The sequence below is a fragment of the Gossypium hirsutum genome, chromosome D04 (assembly GCF_007990345.1).
Source record: "Gossypium hirsutum isolate 1008001.06 chromosome D04, Gossypium_hirsutum_v2.1, whole genome shotgun sequence".
Taxonomy (NCBI): domain Eukaryota; kingdom Viridiplantae; phylum Streptophyta; class Magnoliopsida; order Malvales; family Malvaceae; genus Gossypium; species Gossypium hirsutum.
Window position 1 is genome coordinate 15,877,544 of NC_053440.1, and position 24,224 is coordinate 15,901,767.

Genomic DNA, 24,224 nt, shown 5'->3' on the forward strand with positions numbered 1-24,224 from the left:
TTTGGTATCTAAATTGTTGAAAATTGATGAGAATGGAAGATTAAAAAATCTGAGCTTAGCCATTGTCTTTTTGACCATTCCTGTTGATGGGAATTAAGATAATCATTTAACCAGAGAAGATATTATGGCAGTGATTCCGTCATTCACTTTTGATTATTTTCACATAATTTGGCACATAGGGTTCGCCATCAATAATGATTACTTGTGCCATTCAACAATATGGAAGCTGCTCTTCTGAATTCAAGCAACCTGCAACAATTCTACAAGACAAATATCTACTTTGAAATTTGTATCAAAATTAACAAATGAGGAGAGCAGCCATCCATAAATGAGATATTACTATTAAAAGTCACTTGAGTTTAATTTTAAAAAAAAATTCGAACTCGATTCAGTAATTATCGAGTTGAGCTTAAGCTTGAGCTTGAGTAGTTCAAGTTATCAGCCGAGTTGAATTCGAGCTTAGTATTACTTGATTTGAACAACTCGCGAGTTTTATTAAGCTTTTCATGTATTTTATATTATTAAATTATGTTATTAACATTAATATATATTGTTAACCTTAAGTTTAACTAATTAGTTGAGCTTGAGTACAAAAATTGGTAAACGAGTTTTATTGAGTTTGAGCTCAAGTAATTCAATTGTATCTCGAACTTAAAAATAAATATTGGATTGAACTTGAACCAAATATTAGGGTCCAAATTTTGTGTTGAGCTCAAACTAATCAGTATTTAGACTCGGATCGAGTGGGTGACGCACCTTAAATATAATAATAATAATAAAATCAAACATGTATACGTATCGGAAGCTATTTTGTTTAGACTGATTATTACTTATTACCAGTATTGTTTCAAAATCAAGAACATGGGTTAGCAAATATAAATTTTAAATTGCAATTAACTTTTTTTAATATGAGAAATTCTGGTTTATTATAAAATGAGATATGGTTTTATTTAAAAATAATGGGTTAGCAAAAATTCTTATATTCCATTAAAATAAGAAATCAATGATAAACATATATTGACATTCTAAAAATCAATTTTAGACCGTACATTAATATTAATTGGAGGTCATACTTATATAATTTAGATTTTTATGAAGTTGTGCTAAGCGTGATTTAAATTTTCAAATTTTTACTTATTTTGAAACAAAATTTTTTAACATAAAATCTTCATATTTAACTTTCCTCTAGCAATGTTCCAAATGAGTACATTAAAAACTTATTTTAACTATTGACATTGTAATATAACATTTGGAAATGATTGAGTCTGCTATTAATATAGAGTCAAACATTTTAATTTTAAATGTATTTTTTAAAACTATTTAAAGATATGGAGAATTTGTTAAATGTATATATAAAATAACATTTTTAGTATTTAAAACTACATATTATTAAAGTTAAAATTAAAATTGAAACTAAAAAAGTTGGAATAGGAAAGAGAGAATCCTTTCCATAGAGGTGTCATTCAATCAAATCATTATACTTAACTCTTATCTAAGTTGTTTCATAACAAAATTATCTAAATTATGTGCTTATGTATAAATTAATTATAAATATGCTTGAATAATTATAAACTAATCACATCTACATCAAGTTCTAATTTTTCCTAACTGCAGATATTTGTATTTATATACACTTCACTCTTTTTAAAAATATATTGGTCGTTTCATAAATCAAGTATTGGGTCTTTTTTTAGCTGATTTGGGTACAAATGGACATAAATAAAGTATTTGATCTATTTATTGAATATTTAAGTACTCTTAATTTATTTTTAATTTACTCATGTAAAATGATTTTTCTATGTAATTTTATATTAATTTAAATATGCTACTTGATAAATTTATTAATAGTGTGACATAATTATTACTAATTTACATACTAAGAACATGGCATAATTATCACTAAGAATATAGCTTACAATTATATTGATTCATTATTTATATTTATCAATTTCCTCAAGGTTAATACTTGCAAATACGAAAATTAAGATATTTGTTTATTTAAATTTTCAAAAATATTTACTAATTAATTTTCATAATAGATGTTTTAATTCCTTGGTAATAGTGTTTTATTTCAATAATTTCATCAAATAAAAACTAAAATATTATAAATAAATAAATACTTAATAATCGGATGTATTATGCCATTATTTTCCGTTTTACACATATCAGCTTTCAGTTATTAGCTAAATTTTACCAAACACTTTTAAATGAACAGTTGCTCAAACCAATCACCAGCGAATTGGTGGATGGTTTACATAGCTATTTCCATCCTAACAAAATCCGTTTTTCATTTTCTGTTTAACCAATTGTGCTCAATCTTATCTAAAGTTTCTAAAACACACACTCACTTTCTCCCTCTACATTTTAAACATATATGTTCCTCACTTTACCAGAAGCTACTCTGACAACAAATTTGCATGAACAAGTGAATATTTTCCTGAAGTAACTTAGGGTATAACTTACAAAAATCGAACGCTCTTATTTTGAAGTTAACCACGACACAATCTAGATCCTTTTTTTTTCTTATCAGGCGTCGACTCTCCACCGGCAAAACAAATCGGCTACAAGAAAGGTTTTTTGTGTAAGGGGCTCAAGAAATGGGAAAAAAAAATCATAACTATTGGTTTATTTGCAGATTTAGTCCCTTCACCCTAAGAAAATTATGTGATACAGTCCTCTGCCTTTCAAATTATGATGCTTAGTCCTCTAATTTACACATACCTCACAATTTAATCCTTTTAATAATTAAAATATTAAAAGAAATCATTTTCATATCTATCATATAATAATATTAAAAAAATTAATCTTAAATGCATTTTAATATTATTAAATAAAAATTTCTCAAACATGTTTGCAGGTTGGGTGGTTGATGATTTCTATAGTGCTAAGGAAATGTATTGTGAGATGGGGAAAATTTCTCAACGCCGCTCCATGTTGATAGACAGAAGTTAGAAGGTGAATTTGGATGTCGTGGAGGAATGAGAATTTTAGTAAGAGATGTGAACATGGAAGTTCTAGCAAATATATATCACATCTTCTTATAAGTAAATTTATAATCATGGCATTATTTAGATTTGAATTAGTAGGAAATTAAAAATATATATTCAACACGAGTTCTCCTCCATTTATTGAACTTTCCTATGTTGAAAATAAATATTGTACATCATGTTTACGACTTATGACCTTCTAGAGCTAGCTAGCTGATCCAAGATTTTGTCTAATGTAAAGAAATCAAGAGCTGTTTGATTAATTAATTCAATATTAATTTTCTTAATAATTTATTTTTTAAAATATGTTTGATACTCTAAGATAAAAATTTCTTTTATAAAAATAATTTGTAAAAATATCTGATATAAAATACGTTCAATTTATTTTATTTTTATATTATTCTTTAAATATTTTATATTTGCTCATCATTCTCTTCCTTGTTCACTAATTTTTTTAAACATCCACTATCCATATTCAAATTCAAATCCAACTTCACATGCTTCTCAATACCATTTCTTTTTTACTTTTATGATATTTATATTTAACAATAAAATTTATTCCAAATTTTTCATATATATACTAAATCATTTAGAAATAAAAATAAAAATAAAATGATAAAAAGTAAGGATAAATTTTTTTTTAAAATTCGTAATTTAAATTTTACATTTATCACATGGTCTAGTTATATTTGATACATAGTTTTAAGTAGTTTACTCGACATATTTTATAATTCAAATTCAACATTAACTTTTTTTTCAGTCTAGAAGACAACACCTTGTTGGAAAATATGAACATCATATATATAATAAGGATAATTAAATATTATTTACTATTATAATAGGTTAGCCCAAATTAAAAGTGATCTAATTTGGTTAAGGTTTATTAGGCTTTAATTATTAAATAAAGTATGGGTCGAATATATGTAGATACTCTAGTAACTAATTTCTAATTGATGATGGGTTGATTAGAAATTAGGGCTAATGTGTCAAAGTTATATATATTAGGTTATGGTTCCCAAATTACACAACAAGAAAACTTTTCTAATATCTCATCTTTAGAAAAGAGAGAGCCAACTTCTCTAGATTAGTTGTATGCTAATTTGGAAGATCAAAACCCCAAGATCCGTAGAGTTCAAGAAATCGATGAATTTATGTACGCTTCCACATCTAGTTTTGTTCTTGATTTATTCTTGATGATTTAAGTTTATATCAAATTTTATTTTACGGTTTCAACAAGTGGCATCCGAGCATTGTCATGTTGAATCACTGGGAATTGATTAAATTTTTATTGTTTTTTGAATGACTAGTTCATGAAATTTCATGGGTTTGATATTTTGATTATATATATGTTGATATTTGAGATTCATGTTAATATGTTTGAGTATTGATTATTTATAAATTGAAGTTTAATGATTAAGGTAAATAATTAACTTCTTAATAAGGATTTTGGTATTGTTCTTTCTAATTTTTATGATCGAAATATCAGAATTAATGTGTTAAAAGAATTGCTTTTGGTTGTCATCATTGATTATATGGTAATCTCAAATTTTTGCGTTGATGATGCATAAAAGAGTTATATTTTTAACGGAAAAATAAATTCAAGGCAAGGTTTTGGTTAAGATTTTATTATGAAAACCACGACTAAAGATTAAAATTAGAAGATTTGGATTAATGAATAATTTTTTTAATATTTAAAATTAAGTATAGGTTACAGAGAAAACACAATTGAAATTCAAGTCAAATATTTTTTTTATTTGGTTTAGTCTCTCGTTCAATGGTGAAATCAAAGGATTGTGCTTTGAATTTTCTTTTTCGATCTCCTATTTTTTCGTTTGTGTTATTGTAAAAAATAGAATGCCGGTAATGACAATATATCACAAAGAAAAGAGAAATATAAAAATAAAGAACACACCGATTTTTACGTGAAAACCCTTTTGGGAAAAAACCATGGGCAGAGGAGAAGAAAATTCACTATGTCGAATTCGAATAATTACAAGAGGAGTAGACTATGTCTATTTATAGGCTTGTAAAACCATATTCTAATAGAAGTGTAGTAAGATTAAAACACCTTATTCTAATCAATATCAAATAGATGGAGTTTAATAAGGTTTAAAAAACCTTATTCTAAAATAAAATAAAAGAAGTGTAGTTTTATAGGGATTTTACTTATATTTTATTTTACCACTGTATTTTATTTAAATAAGGATTCGAGTCACTTAATTCTAACAATCTCCACCTTGACACGAATTCTCAATGAACAAGTTCTTTATCGCGAACTCTTAACGAATAAGTTCTTCACCTCTTCCATAAAACCCCTTAAGGGCTTAACTTCAACAATGAACACCGATCAAGTCTAAGCAATGCTTAAACTTGGTCATAGGAAGTGACTTAGTCATCATATCTGCAAGATTTTCATGAGTACTAATTTTGCTCACAACAATATCACCATGAGCAATAATATCACGAACAAAACACATTGATGTTCAGTATCATTTTGTTCTCTCATGAAACATTTGATCTTTTGTAAGGAAGATGGCACTCTGACTGTCAAAAAATACTGTATTGATTTGAAGGTCTTCATTGAGTTCACTAAAGAGTCCCTTCAACCAAATAGCTTCTTTACAAGCCTCAGTAATCGCCATGTACTCAGCTTCAGTGGTAGACAAAGCAATTGTAGTTTGCAAAGTGGCTTTCTAATTGATTGCACAACCTCCGATTGTAAAGACATAACCTGTAAGAGATCTTCTTCCATCAATGTCTCCAGCAAAATTAGCATCAACATACCCAATGACTCCATCTCTAGTTCTTCCAAACTGTAAGCAAACATTAGTAGTACCTCGTAAGTATCTTAAAATTCACTGAACTGCTTTCCAATATTCTTTATCTGGATTCGTTATGTATCTGCTAACTGCACTAACTGTATATGATAAATTTGGACGTGAACAAACCATAGCATACATGAGAGATCCCACTGCACTAAAGTATGGAACATGTGACATGTACTCAATCTCATCATCTGATTGTAGAGACAAAGCCGATGAACATCTGAAATGAGCTACTAAATGAGTACTAACAGGTTTAGCATTCTGCATACTAAATCAGTAGAGAACTTTCTCAATATACCCCTTCTGACTTACGTACAATTTACTCACTTTTCTATCTGAGAATCTCCATACCAAGTATCTTCTTTGTTGGTCCCAAATCTTTCATCTCAAATTCTTTACTTAGTTGGGCTTTGACCTTTCTTATCTCTCCTTTATCTTTCGTTGCTATCAACATGTCATCAACATAATGAAGTAGATACACAAAAAAACCATCACTAGTTTTCTTAAAGTAAACACAACTGTCAAAGCTATTTCTTTTAAAATCATAAGAAGTCATAAAGGAATCAAACCTCTTGTACCACTGTCTTGGTGATTGTTTCAAACCGTAAAGGGACTTTTTTAGCAAACAAACATAGTCCTCTTTTTCTAAGACTGTAAAACCCTCTGGTTGTTGCATATAAATATCTTTCTCAAGTTCTCTATGCAAAAATGTAGCTTTACATCTAACTGCTCAAGCTCCAAATCATGCATGGCCACAATACCAAGCAAAGCTCGAATCAAACTATGCTTCACAACTAGGGAGAACACATCTGTGAAGTCCACTTTTGGATTTTGACTGTACCCCTTTGCAACAAGCCTTACTTTATATTTGGGTTCTTCAACTCATAGAGTGCCCTCTTTCTTTTTAAACGCCCATTTACAATGAACAACATTTTTCCTTTTAGGAAGTTTCACAAGATTCCATGTTTTGTTTTTGTGGAGTGATTCTATCTCCTCTTTTATAGCAAACATCCACTTTTTTGAGTCTTCACAACTAACTGCCTCAGAATAACAAGATGGCTATTGGTTTGCATCTATATCTTCAATCACATTTAAAGCATAAGCAATTAGATCAGCCTCGGCGTACTTCTTTGGAGGTTTAATTTCTCTTCTAGTTTTATTTTTGGCGATAGAGTATTGTGGTAAAGAAGTAACTCTATTCTGAATTTTTGTATTGGTTTGAGGAGTTGATTCTGTTGTAGATAATGGATTAGTCTGATGCTCCACTTGCTTTTGATTTTCTTTATTGGAAGAGTTCTTAAGAGAAAAGTTAGGTAGCATAGCAGTTTCATCAAAAACAACATATCTGTTAATCACAACTTTTCTATATTCAGGACACCATAACTTATACCCTTTTACACGAGCTTTATAACCAAGAAAAATACATTTAATGGATCTTGGTTCCAATTTTCCATTATCAACATGAGCATACGAAGGACACCCAAAGATCTTTAAATCAGAATAGCCAGCAGGATTACCAGACCATACCTCTTGTGAAGTCTTTTTCTCAATGACAATAGATAGAGATCGATTGATCAAAAAACATGCAGTAGAGGCTGCTTCGGCCCAAAATGACTTTGGTAAGTTGGCATTTGACAACATACCTCGAACCTTCTCCATGATCGTTCTGTTCATTCATTCTGCAATGCCGTTTTGCTGTGGAGTATGACGAAGTGTCGAGTGTCTTACGATCCCTTCTAACTTGCATAGTTTATTAAATTCATAGGAACAGAACTCTAAGCCATTGTCTGTGCCGAGATATTTTATTTGTGTTCCCGTCTACTTTTCAATTGTAGTTTTCTAAGACTTAAATGCGGAAAACACATCAATTTTCTGCTTCAAGAAGAACACCTACACTTTTCTGGAAAAATCATCAATCAAAGTTAGCATATAATTAGCTCTACCTCTCGAAGGCACTCTAGATAACCCCCACAGATCAGAATGAATATACTCCAATATTTCCTTCGTGTTATGGGTTCCTCTGGTAAATCAAACTCTCTTTTGCTTCCTAAAAACGCAGTGCTCACAGAACTTCAGTTCACAAATTCCTTGCCCATCAAGAAGTCCTCTTTTGGTCAATTTTTCCATGTCATTCTCACTCATATGCCCTAGGCGTATATGCTAAGGTTTAATAATATCATCATCTGACAAGGAAGAGGATGCGACAACTGCATCACTAGTAACAGTAGAACCCTGCAAAACATATAACTTGGCAGTCTTTTTTTCCCTTTCATCACAACGATGGAACCTTTGGAAATCTTCAAAACCCCACTTTTAGCTGTGTATTTGTACCTTTTGAATCAAGAGTACATAACAAAATTAAATTTCTCTTCAATTCTGGAACATGTCGTACGTCACTAAGTGTTCTGACAACTCCATCAAACATTTTAACTTTAATTGTTCCCACACCTGCAATTCTACATGAAACATTATTTCCCATCAAAACAACACCTTCAGACACTGTTTCGTAAGTTGTAAACCTATCCCGATTAGGACTCATGTAGAAGGTGCAGCCCAAATCAAGGATCTACTCATCGCTCACTTTAGAATTGTTGACAGAAGTGACTAGAAGTTCACCATCACTGTAGTCTTCTACAACATCAACATTACTAGAATTTTCTGGTTGTTTTCCATTTTGATTCGTAGCCTCCCTTTTGATCTCGTTCTATAGCTTATAACACTCAAGTTTAATGTGCTTTTTTTTCTTACAGAAGTTATAAGTTTTACCTTTATTTGAAGACTTCGATCTACCTTTAGATTTACCGCGAGGATTTCATTTCTGTGTCCTTCTACGATCATCATCAGCATTCCAATCTTGTCTTCCACGAACAATGAGACCCTCTCCCTGAGAGTCAGTTTTAACCACAAGATGCTTCATCTTATCAAACAAGGTTAAAAAATCATAAACCTCATCAACTGTGAGAGACTCGCAGCTATATAAAATCGTATCTCTAAATGTTGAATAAGACGGGGGCAACGAACAAAGTAGAATCAACCATAGATCTTCCTTATCATATTGAACCTCCATGGCCTCTAAGTTTGAGAGAATTTCTTTAAACACTATTAAGTGTTCGCCTATAGATGTACCTTCCTTCAAACGATGAGCATAAAGACGCTGCTTCATATGCAGCTTGCTAGTTAGAGTTTTCGACATGCATATTTGTTCCAACCTCTTCCATAATCCAGCGACAGTCTTCTCCTTCATCACATCCTGTAAAATTTCATTAGACAAATACAGATGTAACTGTGTTAACACCTTTCGATCCTTACGCTTCTTCTCTTCCCCCGTCAATGTTGAAGGCATTTTATATACCCCTAACAGGGCTTTCTCTAAATCCTTCTGTGCAAGAATTGCATGCATCTTTATCTGCCACAACGTGAATCTGGTGTTGCGATCCAACAGAGGAATTTCATACTTTAAAGGCACTATTACCGTGATTAGGATGAACAACCCGAAAGCTCTGATACCAACTTGTAAAAAATAAAATGTCGGTAATGACAATATATCACAAAAAAAGAGAAATAAAAATAAAGAGCACATAGATTTTTACGTGAAAACCCTTTTGGGAAAAAAATCATGGGCAGAGGAGAAGAAACTTCACTATGTCGAATTCGAATAATTACAAAAGGAGTAGACTATATCTATTTTTAGGCTTGTAAAACCATATTCTAATAGGAGTCTAGTAAGATTGAAACACATTATTCTAATCAATATCAAATAGATGGAGTTTAATAAGGTTTAAAGAACCTTATTCTAAAATAAAATAAAAGAAGTATAGTTCTATAGGAATTTTACTTTTATTTTATTTTACCACTGTATTTTATTTAAATAAGGATTCGGGTCACTTAATTCTAACAGTTATATATTCTTTGTAATAGAAGAAAGGAGAATCAAATTTGGTTTTGAAGTGCATTGAATGCAGGCTGTTTTTTTCTTTAGTTGATTATAATATATTGTAAAGAAATCACATGTATGTATATTTTGAATATTTATACAACTTCAGTTATTATTTGTTAACTCTCTAGATTCAATTATGCTTCCGTCTTCATTTATTGTTAATCGATAATGAGGAATTATGTGAGTTAATTATTTTTAAATTTTGTAACTTACAAATCTGTGCAGTCTTAATTTCATGAAAGTTTGTAATTTTGGTTCAACTATTATCTTTCAATTTCACTAGGAGAGGAATTGTTAATTTTCCTTAAGCCACTTTTTATTAGAAATTTAATGAATATATATATCTATATATATGGGGAGGAATCCACGACCAATGTAAATTTTTGTAAGATTACTATTTTAGCAATTCAACTGTTGAATTTATCAATCTAATTGTACTTATTGTTCACGTAAATTTTTTAATCGATCCATTATCTCTATCATTTTTATCTAAAATACTATATTAATATGTATTGAAAATTTATTGTTTTACATAAAATAAATACTTAAAAAATTTTAATTTACACCAAACTTGATGTGCATAATCTACATGAATGCAACATAAAATAAGATAGTTTGAGCATTTAAGAATTAATCATACAACAACTTATGAAAGTGTGTAAGACTACATTAATTTTATAGCGTAACCCCCCAAATCCGCCTAGAAGTTATGACCAAATTTGGAAAATTACATTGGTCACCGAAATGGTCTAGTAGAACTATCGAAGTTTTTATAAAACAGTTGTTTAAAACATTTGCTTATTTTTGAAGAAAAAATTAGCGTATTATCGTCTTTTCACTAAAAGATAAAATTTTCCAAAAATGATGGATTTTAAAGTTTACTTAGCAAAAGTTGATTTCCAATTTATTTATTTTTCAAAATCTCATTTACATGATATCTTGGCGGAAAAGTGATATTCAAAGTAGTTTTAATGAAGAAAACTAGAATTTTATGCATAATTAATTCAAAATCCATGTTTCAAAATCCTAAAATCAAATTAAATGGCATGCATGCCAAATAAACCCAAAACTTAAGTCTCATGCTACAATTCAAACAATACAGTTTCCAAATAATAGGATTAATAAATAATATGTCTAAAACACTTTTATAAAAGTAAACTATTCGAGTCTAACCCTCTGAATGTCGTGTCTATGTCCTAACTTATGGGTTATTTGTAAATAAGGGCGAATCTAGGGGGCTGGCAAGGGCCCTGACTCCCCTAAAATGGAAAATTTTTCCATTTTAGCCGTTTAAAAATTTTAAAATTTTAAATTAGTAAATGTAAAATTGCAATTCCCCCTAAAAATGATAAAGTTTTGATTTAATCCTTCAAAATTTGCATTTTTACTATTGTAAAAATTACAATTTAATTTTGACCCCCCTAAAAAAATTTTCTGGCTTCCGCCCTGTCTGTAAAGATGGAAATTAAGGGGGATGAAATTTAAGAAGCTCAATGTGAGTCCAATCACAAGAAAAATCCATGTAAAATAGTATACAAAATATACGAAATAACAATTCTTAGAATAATTGCAATCGTATAGCAAATCACTGTATTGATTTTCCAGATTAACATTTCACCATAAAATTTTAAAATTCACAAATTTGTATGTACATGCTTATGAATGACAATGCAAATTCAGTTTATCAGAAAAAGTCCTACCCAACTCCGTTACACAACACACTATGAGTTCCCAAGAACTCATCCATCCATACACATCGGGTTGTGGATAAGTCATCACTGATTTGCAAATAAACTGTCACTTTGTTGTAAAAATTATGGGTAAACCACCAATATTTTTAGATAAAAACATTTGCAAATAAACTGCCACTTGGTTTGTAGACGAGCCACCACTTTTTTGCAGATTATTAAACTACCACTCTTCCTCCGTACATATCGTCCCACCCCATGTAGTGCAATATAACATGCTTGTAACAGAATAGTGCAAAATCAGTAGACATGTTTAACATATACTCAGTAAGGAAATAACAATATTAACATTCACAGTTTATTGGTATCACAATGATAGTAGGCATGTAACATTCACATATCATACAATATAACAATAGCAATTTCGTCATTAAATCATAGATTCCAGAATAAACACAATATCAGATACTTAATTAAGCGAATAAAAACTCTAAAAATAAGTCAGGGGATATACAAGGGCTAAACTGAACATATTATAATTTTTTGGGCAAAACTGTAATTTAGGAGTCACATGATCGTGTGGTCAGACCGTGTGACAGCCTGTTGCCATGTGTAAAATGATAAATTACCCTACAGGAGAGACAAGACCGTATGGCAGGCCGTGTGGTTCACGAAGTCCCTAAAATCTACAGGTACACAAGACCATATGATAGTCGTGTGGGAGACTGTGTGGCCCTAATCCTACACACGATCACCTGATTCACTTGGAAAGATACATCTTTCACCACGGGTCTAATTTTCATCCCTCAAGATCGATTTTGATCCAATTCATGTAGTTTGGGTCCTTCAAACGGCAACCATATATGTATTCATATGTTAAATTCAACGGTAGTGATTTTGACGAAATCTGAAAGAAATCGATTAAATGAATAGAAAAGATCAATATCAGAGATTGACATAGTGGACATACGGGATCTAATCATTGACACGAAGCGTACTTATCGATTTTTGACCATCGGTTTCCATAATTTGATCCCTGAGTAATCCTTTTTTTATGAGCCTCATGTAAAAAGCCTTGAGCCTAAACGAGTTGAAAACTTAAAATTTCTCTATCCCTAACACTAAAAAAAGGCACTATGTAATGAACGTCGAGCCATGGACATTGAGGGTTAGGTAGAGACATTATGGTGGCTTCATGTGTGCTTGAGAGAAAAAAGAAGAGATTATATGATATGGTACATACAAATCCCTGCTAAGTACAAGTGGTACAAAAAAGAAAAATATATATGAGTGAAATAAAAGCAAGGTAAGGGTTAAAAGCATTATGATTGAAAGGGCACAAAAATCAGAAAAAAAAGAGCTCAAATGAAAAATTAAATTCAAGTTTGAACAAAAATCTTTCAGTTCATAATGTGTAATACTTGCTCGCTTACTGTACGTACCAATATCATTTAGTATCTTTTAAAATTTTAGAGAGATGAGAAATGCAAGAGAAGGAGAAATAAATAGGTAACTTTATGATTAATTAGGGACAAATGAGGAACAATGTCGTGTGTTTTACTGTTTCTGCTACTTGAAACCATTTTGAGCTACCTTTTTTTGGAAATCCAAACCATCCTAAGCCTTAGAACATTACAAGCCTAGATGACCTTTGTGACCCAAATATTTCATTCACACAATCCTTTTCCTTGTTTGCATTGATTCGAATGAGCACCTTTTATTCACTTTGAGTGTCTATAATGTATCTACATAGTCTATTGTGATGGATAACACAATTGTACATACATTCATTTGGATTGCCTATAGATTTGTTAGCTTTTTAATTTGTTGAATTAATTTTGTTTGCTTTAAGAATAAACAAGTTAGCTAAATATCAGTCTTAGGTTGGATGTGACATAGTCCTTACACTAGTTCAATATTTCGCCGCCATGTTGCCTTTTTGTTAGATTTAGTCCAAGGTTTGTGTTTTACATGTGTTGTATGTTTTCTTGAGGACAAGCAAAGACTTAAGTGTGGAGGAGTTTGATTTGTCATAATTTGATATGTCAAATTAGGCTCCCTAGTACGCTTAAAGAGCTTGTTTCCGAGCAATTTATATGTTTTGTCATGCTTTTACTTAGTTTCAGTTCTTTGCACAAATAAGTGAATCGTGTATATTTTATGCTATTTTGAGACTCGAGATGACCAATTGACATCCAAGACATCTAATGAGGTTGGTAGATGATACAGAGAGCCCAAAGTGGCCTAAATGGAACGAGAACATTACCGATAAGGGGGTATCGAGATATTGAAGCATGAAAGTTGTGATACCCCTAACAATGTTGAAAAAGGAAGCTCTAGCCACCAACAATGGTATCACGATATCGACCATAAAGTAGTGATACCCAAGACTCCCAAGGACCCCCATTTTAAGAATGAGATATCACGAAACCAGGCTCTGGGTATCGCGATATCACTATTGATGGAGACAAAAAATTACCATAGGGGCAATCCTTGTCTAACATGTCCCCCAAACAAAATTAGACGATTAGGGGCAATTTGGTTAATAATTTTGTACATGAACTATGTTAAAATAAGGCTAAATTGGTTGAAACAAAAGACACACTTCACATTGTTAGGTTTTTAGGATTGTTCTCTTCATATTTTAAGGTTTAGTTTTTTCCTCTATAGTTTAGGGTTTAATTTCTTGCTCATTTTTTAGTATTTCTTAGTTTCTTGTAGTTAGTTACTATTGTAGCTAGGACCTATTAGCGTATTTATTCCTTCAAACTCTCTTGTAGTTACAATTTAATCCATTAATTGAATTCCATTTAGCTTTGTTACATTTCCTCTATTAAAAATTGCAACAACTACTTTTCAGTGAAATCAAAATAGTGGTTTTGAGACCACAAATCTGATGAGTAAATTATTATTTTATTTTTATTTTAATGTATATGGAATGTTAGTAGGGTTGTATAATTTTTTTTTAAGAAATTTTGACGTTTGCATGCTTAATTTCATAAAAAGGACTAAATCGTAAAAGGGGCAAAAGTAGGATTCTTTGAGTTAAAGGTATCAATTAGCTATGAAACTCATATATGAGTGGACTTAGATGGTAATTAGACCATTTATTCTGTTAGTGGACAAATATGGACATATAATTAAGTGATTTTCAAGTTAATTAACAAGGTTAATTTGGTAATTTAATAAATAAGTTAAAGTAAAATAAAGAAACAAAATATATCATCTTTTTAGTCCATCTCTCCATCAAAAATAGGCTAAGAAAACACCATTGAAGAATGCTTGAAGGTTCAGCTATGTCTAATAGTTGCATCTAAGTTATTTTTTACCCCGTTTGTAATAATTTCTATGTTTTTGAAGTCGTTGTAACTTAGTCTAGCTAGCCCGAGGGTCAATTTGTAAAAAAATTAAATATTTAGGGTTTTTCCATGAATTTTATTGCATGACTCTTGATTTTTATGAAAGATTATGAGTCCTTGTTGATAAATAAACAAGTTTTGTAAAGGGATTTTTGATAAAATTGTCATTTAGGGACTTATTTGTAAAAGTAGTAAAATTTCATGGTAAATTTGAGAAATTATGATTTGTATGAGTTGATATAGGTCCCTAGTGAATTCGGCTAGCATGGAATGAGGATGAAAATGTTTAGATTTCAATTTATGAGCTTAAGGATTAAATTGTGAAAATTTAAAATGTTAGGGATAAAATGATAATTTTGCAAAAATATGAAATGTGGAATGAACTGAATAATAGAAGTATTAAATGGATTGAATTTATTTATTTAGGTCAAGATAGACCTCGTACAGATTTAGATCGGGAAAAAACGAAAGCTTCAGATTGATCGACTACGTTTTTACGCTTTGTTTATCGAGTTAAGTTCATATGATTAAATATCGTTTTAATACTATAATGAACTATATGTTAATGTATTATTTTCCATGTAACCATATGATGTATATCCAACGATGTCACGATGATTATCGAGCCCTTTTTTAACCTTAAAAATTCGTATGATACAAATGACATGTTATTAGGGTTTTCATATTTTGGGTGTTGATCTTGAATGTCTTACCAATGGCTGAGGTCATGCATTTGTTACAGATACTCCACAGCTCATGTGAGTAGCATCATGTAGCTTACATTCCGACCCATAGCTCATGTGAACAGACCCACTTCACAGCCCATGTGAGCAATGATGTAAAGGAAAAGGAAAGGTTACGATTATATGTTTAGCACAATTCGTGTGAGCTTCCCCGCATATTCGATGTTATTCTAAATGGTTCAACGAGCATGAAAAGGAAAGGAACGGTAAGTGTTCAAATAAACTATGTTATGAATCTATGAAAAGGTTTGAAATGAAAATGTTCAATGAAAGTATATATGTTCATGAAAATGATGAATTCAAAAGTAGTATGTACATGTACACCTAGCTTACTTTATGATTATTCAAGTGAATTATGTGCTAATGCATTAACATGTGTTGTTGATGGTGCTTAGGCTTGTGCCAAGCTTATCGTTGAAGATCTATCACACTATCGAACAATTATATTAATACTTTTTTGATATTAATGGAATGTATAGGTGGTTTTGTGTTTGATGTTAGTTGAATGTTTAAATGTTGAATTTGGTATGTATATGTTGCTTTGGCATCATGTGTTGTTAATTGGTTTATGACATATTGGTATTTATGATGCCTATTTAATATGTGTTAATGTAGCAATGGTTTGATGCATGTTTCAGTTACCAATATGGTATGTGTTGGATTAGTTTAATGTGGTCAAGATAGGGTATATTTTGAAATGGTATTGGACATTATGTGTATGGTCGAAATGTGGTAATGTTTACATGTTTAGGAAAGATTTGAATGAATGCATTTGAGGTGCCTTGTTTGGCATATTGGTTGGATGGATTTTGGTCTATTGAATTGGTCATTTCATGCATGTTTTGGTAAGGTTTTGAAGCTTTGAGGTTGTACACAAAATGCTTTTAGGTACATGTTTGAGTTTCTAATGCAAATGGCTTGATTTTGGCCAATTTCATGTCCACATGGCCTGAGACACGGGCGTGTGGCTCAGCCGTGTAAGACACATGACCATGCGGCACAGTCATGTGTCCCCTGTAGGTTTTAAGGCATGCAAGTCAAGTTGTTACACGGCCTGGAACACAAGCATGTGTGCCCATTTCGAGGGTTACACGGCCTGGCACACGGGTGTGTGGCTTGGCTGTATAACCCAACTCAGAGAGTTATACAGGCACGGACACGGGCTAGGACATGGTCTTGTGTCCCTATTTCGATTGTTACATGGCCTGAGACACTGGCGTGTGTCTCAGCCGTGTGACCCTTGCAGTTCAATTTTTCCAATTATTTTCAAAATGTTTCAAATGTTTCCAATTCAGTCCTGAATTATTTCTAAAGTGTTTTTAAGGCCTCGAAGGCTCGATTAAGGGATGATATGCATGAAAATGAATGATCTATGCTATGTTTATGTTAATGTTTGAGATGTATGTTTTAAAGTTATATTTTTACGATATGTTGCGTAACCCTATTTTAGTGACGGATACAGGTTAGGGTGTTACATTTAGTGGTATCAAAGCTACGGTTTAGTCAATTCCCAGACTGAATGCAGCATGTACGAGTCTAGAAATACATGACATTATATACCATATAATAGTGTGATAACTCCTGACACAACTTGAACTATGTTTTCATATAGATGAAATGTCATCTAACCGAGCCGATTTCGACGAAGAAGAAAGTAATGTGCAAGCCTCCATTCACAGAGCATCGTCTAGTAGAAGTAGGTCTGTATCTGAAGGCTAGGGAGGAGAGGCTAAAGAAGCCTTCCTCTAGATGATGAATGAATGGTTCACCAAGTTCGTACGAACGAACCCAATGGCTCAATGACCTCCAGCCTCACCTGTACCCCAACCAGTTTCGGTAATTCCTTAGGGTTTGGAACCAGTATGAGTGAGCAAGCCTTTAGTTGATAAAATCAGTAAATACAGGGCTGGAGAGTTTAGAGGTACATCTGAAGATAATCTGGAGAGAGCCGAGTTCTGGTCGGAAAATACGATCGGATTTTTCGATGAATTATCATGTACTTCGGTAGAATGTTTGAAATGTGTTATATCATTGTTAAAAGACTGGGCTTATCAGTGGTGAACTCCTTAATTGCGGTTACGCCGAGAGATCTAATAGATTGGGATTCCAGACTTAATTTTAAAAGAAATATGTGAGCTAGAGATTGCTTCATAAGAAACGTAAAGAGTTTCTTGAGTTGAAACAAGGTCAGATGACAATATCTAAATACGAGAGAGAATTTGTTCGACTGAGTAAATATGCCCGAGAATTTATACCAATAGATGTTGCTATGTGCACACGGTATGAAGACGGGTTAAACGAAGACATAAGTTGTGTAACAACCCGGTTTTGACTCTAATCGGACATAGTGGTTTCGGGACCACAAGTCCGAGTCAAAAAAATATTTTAATATTATTTTGTGTGTTTATTTTGTGTGCATTTGATTGTGTGAAATTTTCGTGTTTTAATTTCGTCGTTTAAGTGTCCGATTTAATAAAAGGGCTTAATCGCGTAAAATGAAAATTTAGGGGTTAATTATAAAAGCACCTAATTGTTGTTGTCTTTATAACTTAGAGGTTTTATTATGCAAATAGTCCACTATGTAAGTTAGTGGGTGGCAAATGACTAATGTAACCTTATTATATATGTCAAATATATATAAAGGTTAATATAGTAAATTAAAAATAAGGCTAATATATGCTTAATATAACAAATTAAAAGGGCCATGCATGTTCATCTTTTGGCCGAATATTGAAGAGAAAAAGAACCATTTGAAAGCTTTAAAGATTCGGCACTTTGAAGGTCAAATTGAGGTGTGGATTTTGTTTGGTTTTCAATAATTTTTACGTTTTTGAGATCGTTGCTTTGTATATTACCTAGCCCATGCTTTAATTTTCGGATTTGATGATGAATTTGAGATTTGCCATTGTTGATAATGTGAGGAATTTATTGTTTGATGATGAAAAATAAATCTTTGATGTTTGATTATCATGTTTAATTAAGTGATTTTTTTATAAAAAATCCAAATTAGGGATTTAATTGTGGAATTTGAAAATTTAGGGGCTTAAATGTGAAATAAATGAAATAACGGGCTACTAGGGACCATTGGAAGATCCGGCTAAGGCATGATTTTGATGAATTTTGTGTATTTGGTGTATTTTTGTATTAGGACTAAATTGCAAAAAGTGCAAAATGTTAGGGGCAAAATGGTAATTTTTCCATTTATGTATTTTTGGACTTAATTGAATTTTTTGATGAATAAAAAGGTTAAATTTGATTATGTTTAGATCAAGAAACGAAGAAAATGAATTTGGATCGGGGAAAAACGAAAGTAATCGAATAGTCGATCGTGTCTGCTGATATCCGAGGTAAGTCTATCAGCTATTTAATGTTATCAAATCAATATATATGTATGTATATCTATTATGTTTGTTGTTGAGCTATAATTAAAAGTAATTTAATTGAATAAATTCAAATTATAAATGGTATAAATATGTATATACAATGTTCGAATATATAGGTATATGCTTATATAAATATTTGAATTAAGTTAAAGTATGAATGGTATAAAGGTATATATATATTCAAATAATTATATATGTATCTATATGTATATATACTTGAATTTGGTTGATTGTATGAGAGTTATATATATATGTGCACATAAGTTTCGAACATATATATATATATAGGTAAAAACATTTGGGTTTGATTAAAGGTATGTATGTTGTAATTGTACAGATAAGTTCGAATAAGTAGGTATATGGGAGTTGGAACATCTATATATATATGAATAGGTCTTGATTATATTTTAAGGTATAAATGTTAAATATGTACTTGGGAGTTCGAATATATCTAAATGTATATTCGTGTGCAGATTTTTGAATTGAATTGAATGTATGATTTGCAAACTCTTTTGTGATTGAATATGGACTACAATGAATGTGTGTTTGCTATTAATAAGTATTTGAGGAAATTATTATGTATATGGGAAAATTGAGATTTTCAGGCTTAGCGCTTAGCAGGCTTATTGCCGGTGAAATACTTCAGACTAAATGTCTAGCAGGCTTAATGCCGGTGAAATATTTCAGACTATATGTCTAGCAGGCTAAGTGCCGGTGTACTGAATCAGGCTTTAAGCCTAGCAGGCTAAATGCCGGTGAATCTGTTTTTAAGCATGTGATTAAGTGTACAATTATATGATTTTGGATATATTTAATTGATAAGTATATTTATATATACATTCGGCTAAGTGCGTTTGATGATTATATATATTCGGTTTATGCAATTGTAAAATATATATATATGCTTTGGGATTTTGCATTTGATAAATATATACTTATAAATATTTGGTACGCATACTTGATTAGTAACTACATATGCATTCGAGATATATATATATCTTTGTTTATAAGTATTTGATGAAAATGAATGCATTCGTTCATATGTATTAGATTTGTATTGGTTTAAAGTTTATCATGAGTATACATACACATTCGGTTATGATATGTGTATAATATATATGATCGGTTGTATACATTCGGTTGTAATGTTGTTTGGTATAAATAAATATTCAATTGATCACATTCGACAGGCATACATATTTGAATATAAATAAAATGGTCTGAGTACAATAATGTATAAAAAAATTAGTTATTCGTGTTAATTGAAATCTCAGTGAAATAGATTAAAAGGTTATATTATATATATATTTATATACATTTAGTTATGCTGTAAACTTACTAAGCTATAAAAGCTTACTTTGTTTGTTTTCGTCCATTTGATTTTATAGATTTTGGAGACGCGTTACGAGCTCGGGGATCATCAACATAGTCCATCACACTATCGACTTCTTTTGGTATTTTGTTAAATATTTGAACTTAATCTTATGGTATGTATAGGTTTGAGTACGATGTTAATTACATTTTGATTGTAAATTATAATAGCTATGCGAAAGTAATTAAATTTTCATGTTGTGATCATTTGGTTTTAGAAATAGTTGTGTTTGTTCGGTAATGCCTCGTAACCCTAATTCGGCGACGGAGATGGGTTAGGGGTGTTACAAGTTGTTAGTCAGGATCTTTGAATTAAAAGAATTTTTAGTTCTGGTTGACAGAGCTCACAAAGTCGAAGAATTGAGTAAAGCAAAGAGAAAAGTCAATTATGAGGATCATGATTCAGGAAAGAGATCAGCGAAAAAGTCATACCAATTGTCGTCAAAGAAGGCGAAAGAATATCATGGTCGTTCATCAGCTTCAATGGGTTATTCAGGTAAAGATAGAGGAAAACAACATGCAAGCTCGAAACCTTAGGCTACGTCTATAGCAAGTATAGGCAATGTTAGAAATAACAAGCCTGAATGTCAGCAATGTAATCGACGACACTTCAGTGAATGTAGATTAAAAGACGGGTCATGTTTTAAATGTGGTTCATATGAACATTATCTTAGAGATTGCCTGGAAAGGCCAAACAAAGAGAAGGTTCAGACTACTCGACTGAGCAATACATCTGCGGGAGGGAGACTACCTCAAAACACTAGAAATGCAGGTAATAGCCGTAGTGGGACAAAGGACTTTGCTGTAAGATTTGAGACACAAGCGTCGGCTAGAGCTTATGCGATCCGTGCTCGAGAGAAAGCTTCAGTGCCAGATGTTATTACTGGTACATTTTTTATCTTTGATACTGTTGTTACTACTTTGATTGACCTGGGGTCAACACATTTATATGTATGCACGAATTTAGTGTCAGATAAGAAGTTGTCTTTCGAGCCTACTGAGTTTGTGGTTAAAGTAACGAATCTTCTAGGTTAGTATATATTAGTTGATAAAGTTTGTTAAAAACTGTCCTTTGATGATTCAGGGTTGTAACTTTCCAACTGATTTGATGTTACTACCCTTTGATGAGTTTGATGTGATTTTGGGTATGGACTGGTTAACTCTGCATAATGCTGTTGTGAATTGTAGATGAAAGCATATTGTGTTGAAATGTCAGAATGGTGAAAAGCTTCGAATTGAGTCAGGTAGACTAGATAGTATATCTAATGTTATATCGACTATGTTGGCACAAAAATATGTTAGGAAAGGCTGTGAAGCCGAATTGAAGCTAGAATCAGTTCCATTGCTATGTGAGTACCCAAATGTGTTTTCAGAGGAATTACCAGGGTTACCACCAATCAGAGAAGTTGAATTTGTTATTGAGTTAATGTTGGGAACATCTCTGATATCAATAGCTTCTTACAGAATGGCACATACTAAATTGAAAGAGTTGAAAGCATAGGTGCAAGAATTGATCGATAGGGGTTTTGCTTGACCCAGCTGTTCTCCTTGGGGTGCTCCTCTGTTATTTGTTAAGAAAAAGGACAGATACATGCAACTATGTATAGGTTATAAACATCTCAACAAAGTCACAATCAAGAACAAGTATCCATTGCCACGTATAGATGATCTGTTTGATCAATTGAAAGGTGCGATGGTATTCTCAAAGATTGATTTTCGTTCTGGTTATTATCAGTTACGAGTTAAAGACTCAGATGTGCTAAAGATTGAGTTCATAACCAAGTACGGACATTATGAGTTTCTTGTGATGCCATTTGGTTTGACTAATGCACCTGTTGTATTTATGGACTTGATGAGCATAATATTCAGACTGTATTCAGACAGATTTGTTGTTGTGTTTATTGATGATATTCTAATCTATTCACGAGATGAGACAGAGCATGCCATTTGAGAATTATTTTGCAAACTTTAAGCGAACAAAAATTGTTCGCTAAGTTTAAGAAGTGTGAGTTCTAGCTTCGAGAAGTCAAATTTTTGGGACATGTATCCACCGATGGCATTAGAGTTTATTCGAGCAAAATTTCAGCTGTGGTAGATTAGAAACCTCCGAGAAATGTATCTGAGGTCAGAAATTTTTTGGGTTTAGCCAGTTATCATAGAAGATTTGTCAAGGGATTTTCGATGATTGCTACACCGTTGACGAGATTGTTGCAAAAATATGTTAAATTCGAATGGTCCGAGAAATGTCAACTAAGCTTTAATCAATTGAAACCATTGTTAACCGAGGCACCGATGTTAGTTCAGCCAGAGCCCAGTAAAGAATTTGTAATTTTTAGTGATGCTTCGTTGAATAGTTTGGGCTGTGTTTGATGCAAGAGGGCAAAGTGATAGCGTATGCTTTTAGACAGTTGAAACCACGCAAAAAGAATTATTCGACATTATTTAGAGCTTGCAGTGATTGTATTTTCCTTAAAGATTTGGTGACACCATTTATATGGAGAAAATGTCATATCTTCACGGATCATAAAATCCTGAAGTATTTGATGTCGCAAAAATATTTGAATTTGAGACAGCGCAGATAGCTCAAGTTATTGAAAGACTATGACTTGATCATTGGTTACCATTCGGGAAAGGCTAATGTCGTTGCTAATGCATTGAGTTGAAAATCTCCATTTCCTTTGCAATCTTTGAACACACAATTAACATTGATTGATGATGGTTTGATTTTAGCTGAATTAAAAGCTAGACTGACCTTTTTGCAATAAATTTGTGAAACTCCAAAATGTGATGATGTTTTGATTTCTAAACGGAAACAGATCGAGACGACACCTGATTCAGATTTTCATGTTGGTTTTGATGATAGTTTGTATTTCAAAGACAGAATTTGTGTTCCGAGAAATTCTATCTTGTTCAGAAGATTTTATAGGAAGCACAGTAGTAACTTGTCTATTCATCTTGGTAGCAATAAAATGTATGGCGATTTGTAATAGATGTAAAATTAATTAACTAATCCTCAACACCCTCAACCAAATTTAGCTCCCAATTGAGCCCTTAAAGATGAAAAATTAATTAACTAATCCTCTCCGTTAATGTTGACCAATTTTGACCGTTAAATTTTGCTTAAATGGTTGACATGCCACTTATACGAAGACACATGGCTGCCATGTGTACATCATGATACAACATGAACAAATATTTTTAAAATAAAAAAATCCTAAAAATTAAATAATTTTTAAAATTAATTATTTAAACATTTTTAATATATTTTTAAAAAAATTAATAATTTTTATAAATTCTTATAATTATCAATAATTTTTCATAATTTTAAAAAAAATTAGTAATTAACTAAAAAACACATTTATGATGACTTAGATAAGAAGTTGCCCAAATTCAGATGAACTTGGAGAACCATTTGTCTAGGCTCATCTAGATGTGAATTTTAAATAATTATATTTAAAAATTATTTATTTTTTATAATTTTTAAATAATTATTTTTAGGAATTTTTTAATAATTATTTTTAAAAAATGTCAATAGAGATGTTTTGAGTGTTACTCATTTCCCTTGGCTTATCACCTCTTACATTATCGATAAGTAATTTCTCTTTTGGAAAAAATATACCTCATTGATTTTGTCATTTTTAATGTGATATTTATGTTTTTTTTCCTCTATATTTTTAGTTGAAAAAGTTATACATTTTGTTACTTGAAATAATGATGGTGTTTAAATTGAGTTTCAAGATTAGTTGATTTGATAAAAAAATATAATTAACCAACAATATTAGTAATTAACTTTCATCCAATTCTTATAAAAAATTATAATCAATACAACCTGAAAAAAGACACCGTCATCAAATTGTATTTAACAAATTAAACATAAAATTAAACAAACTTTCAATTAAAATTATTTTATTAACAAAATCATAAAAATTCA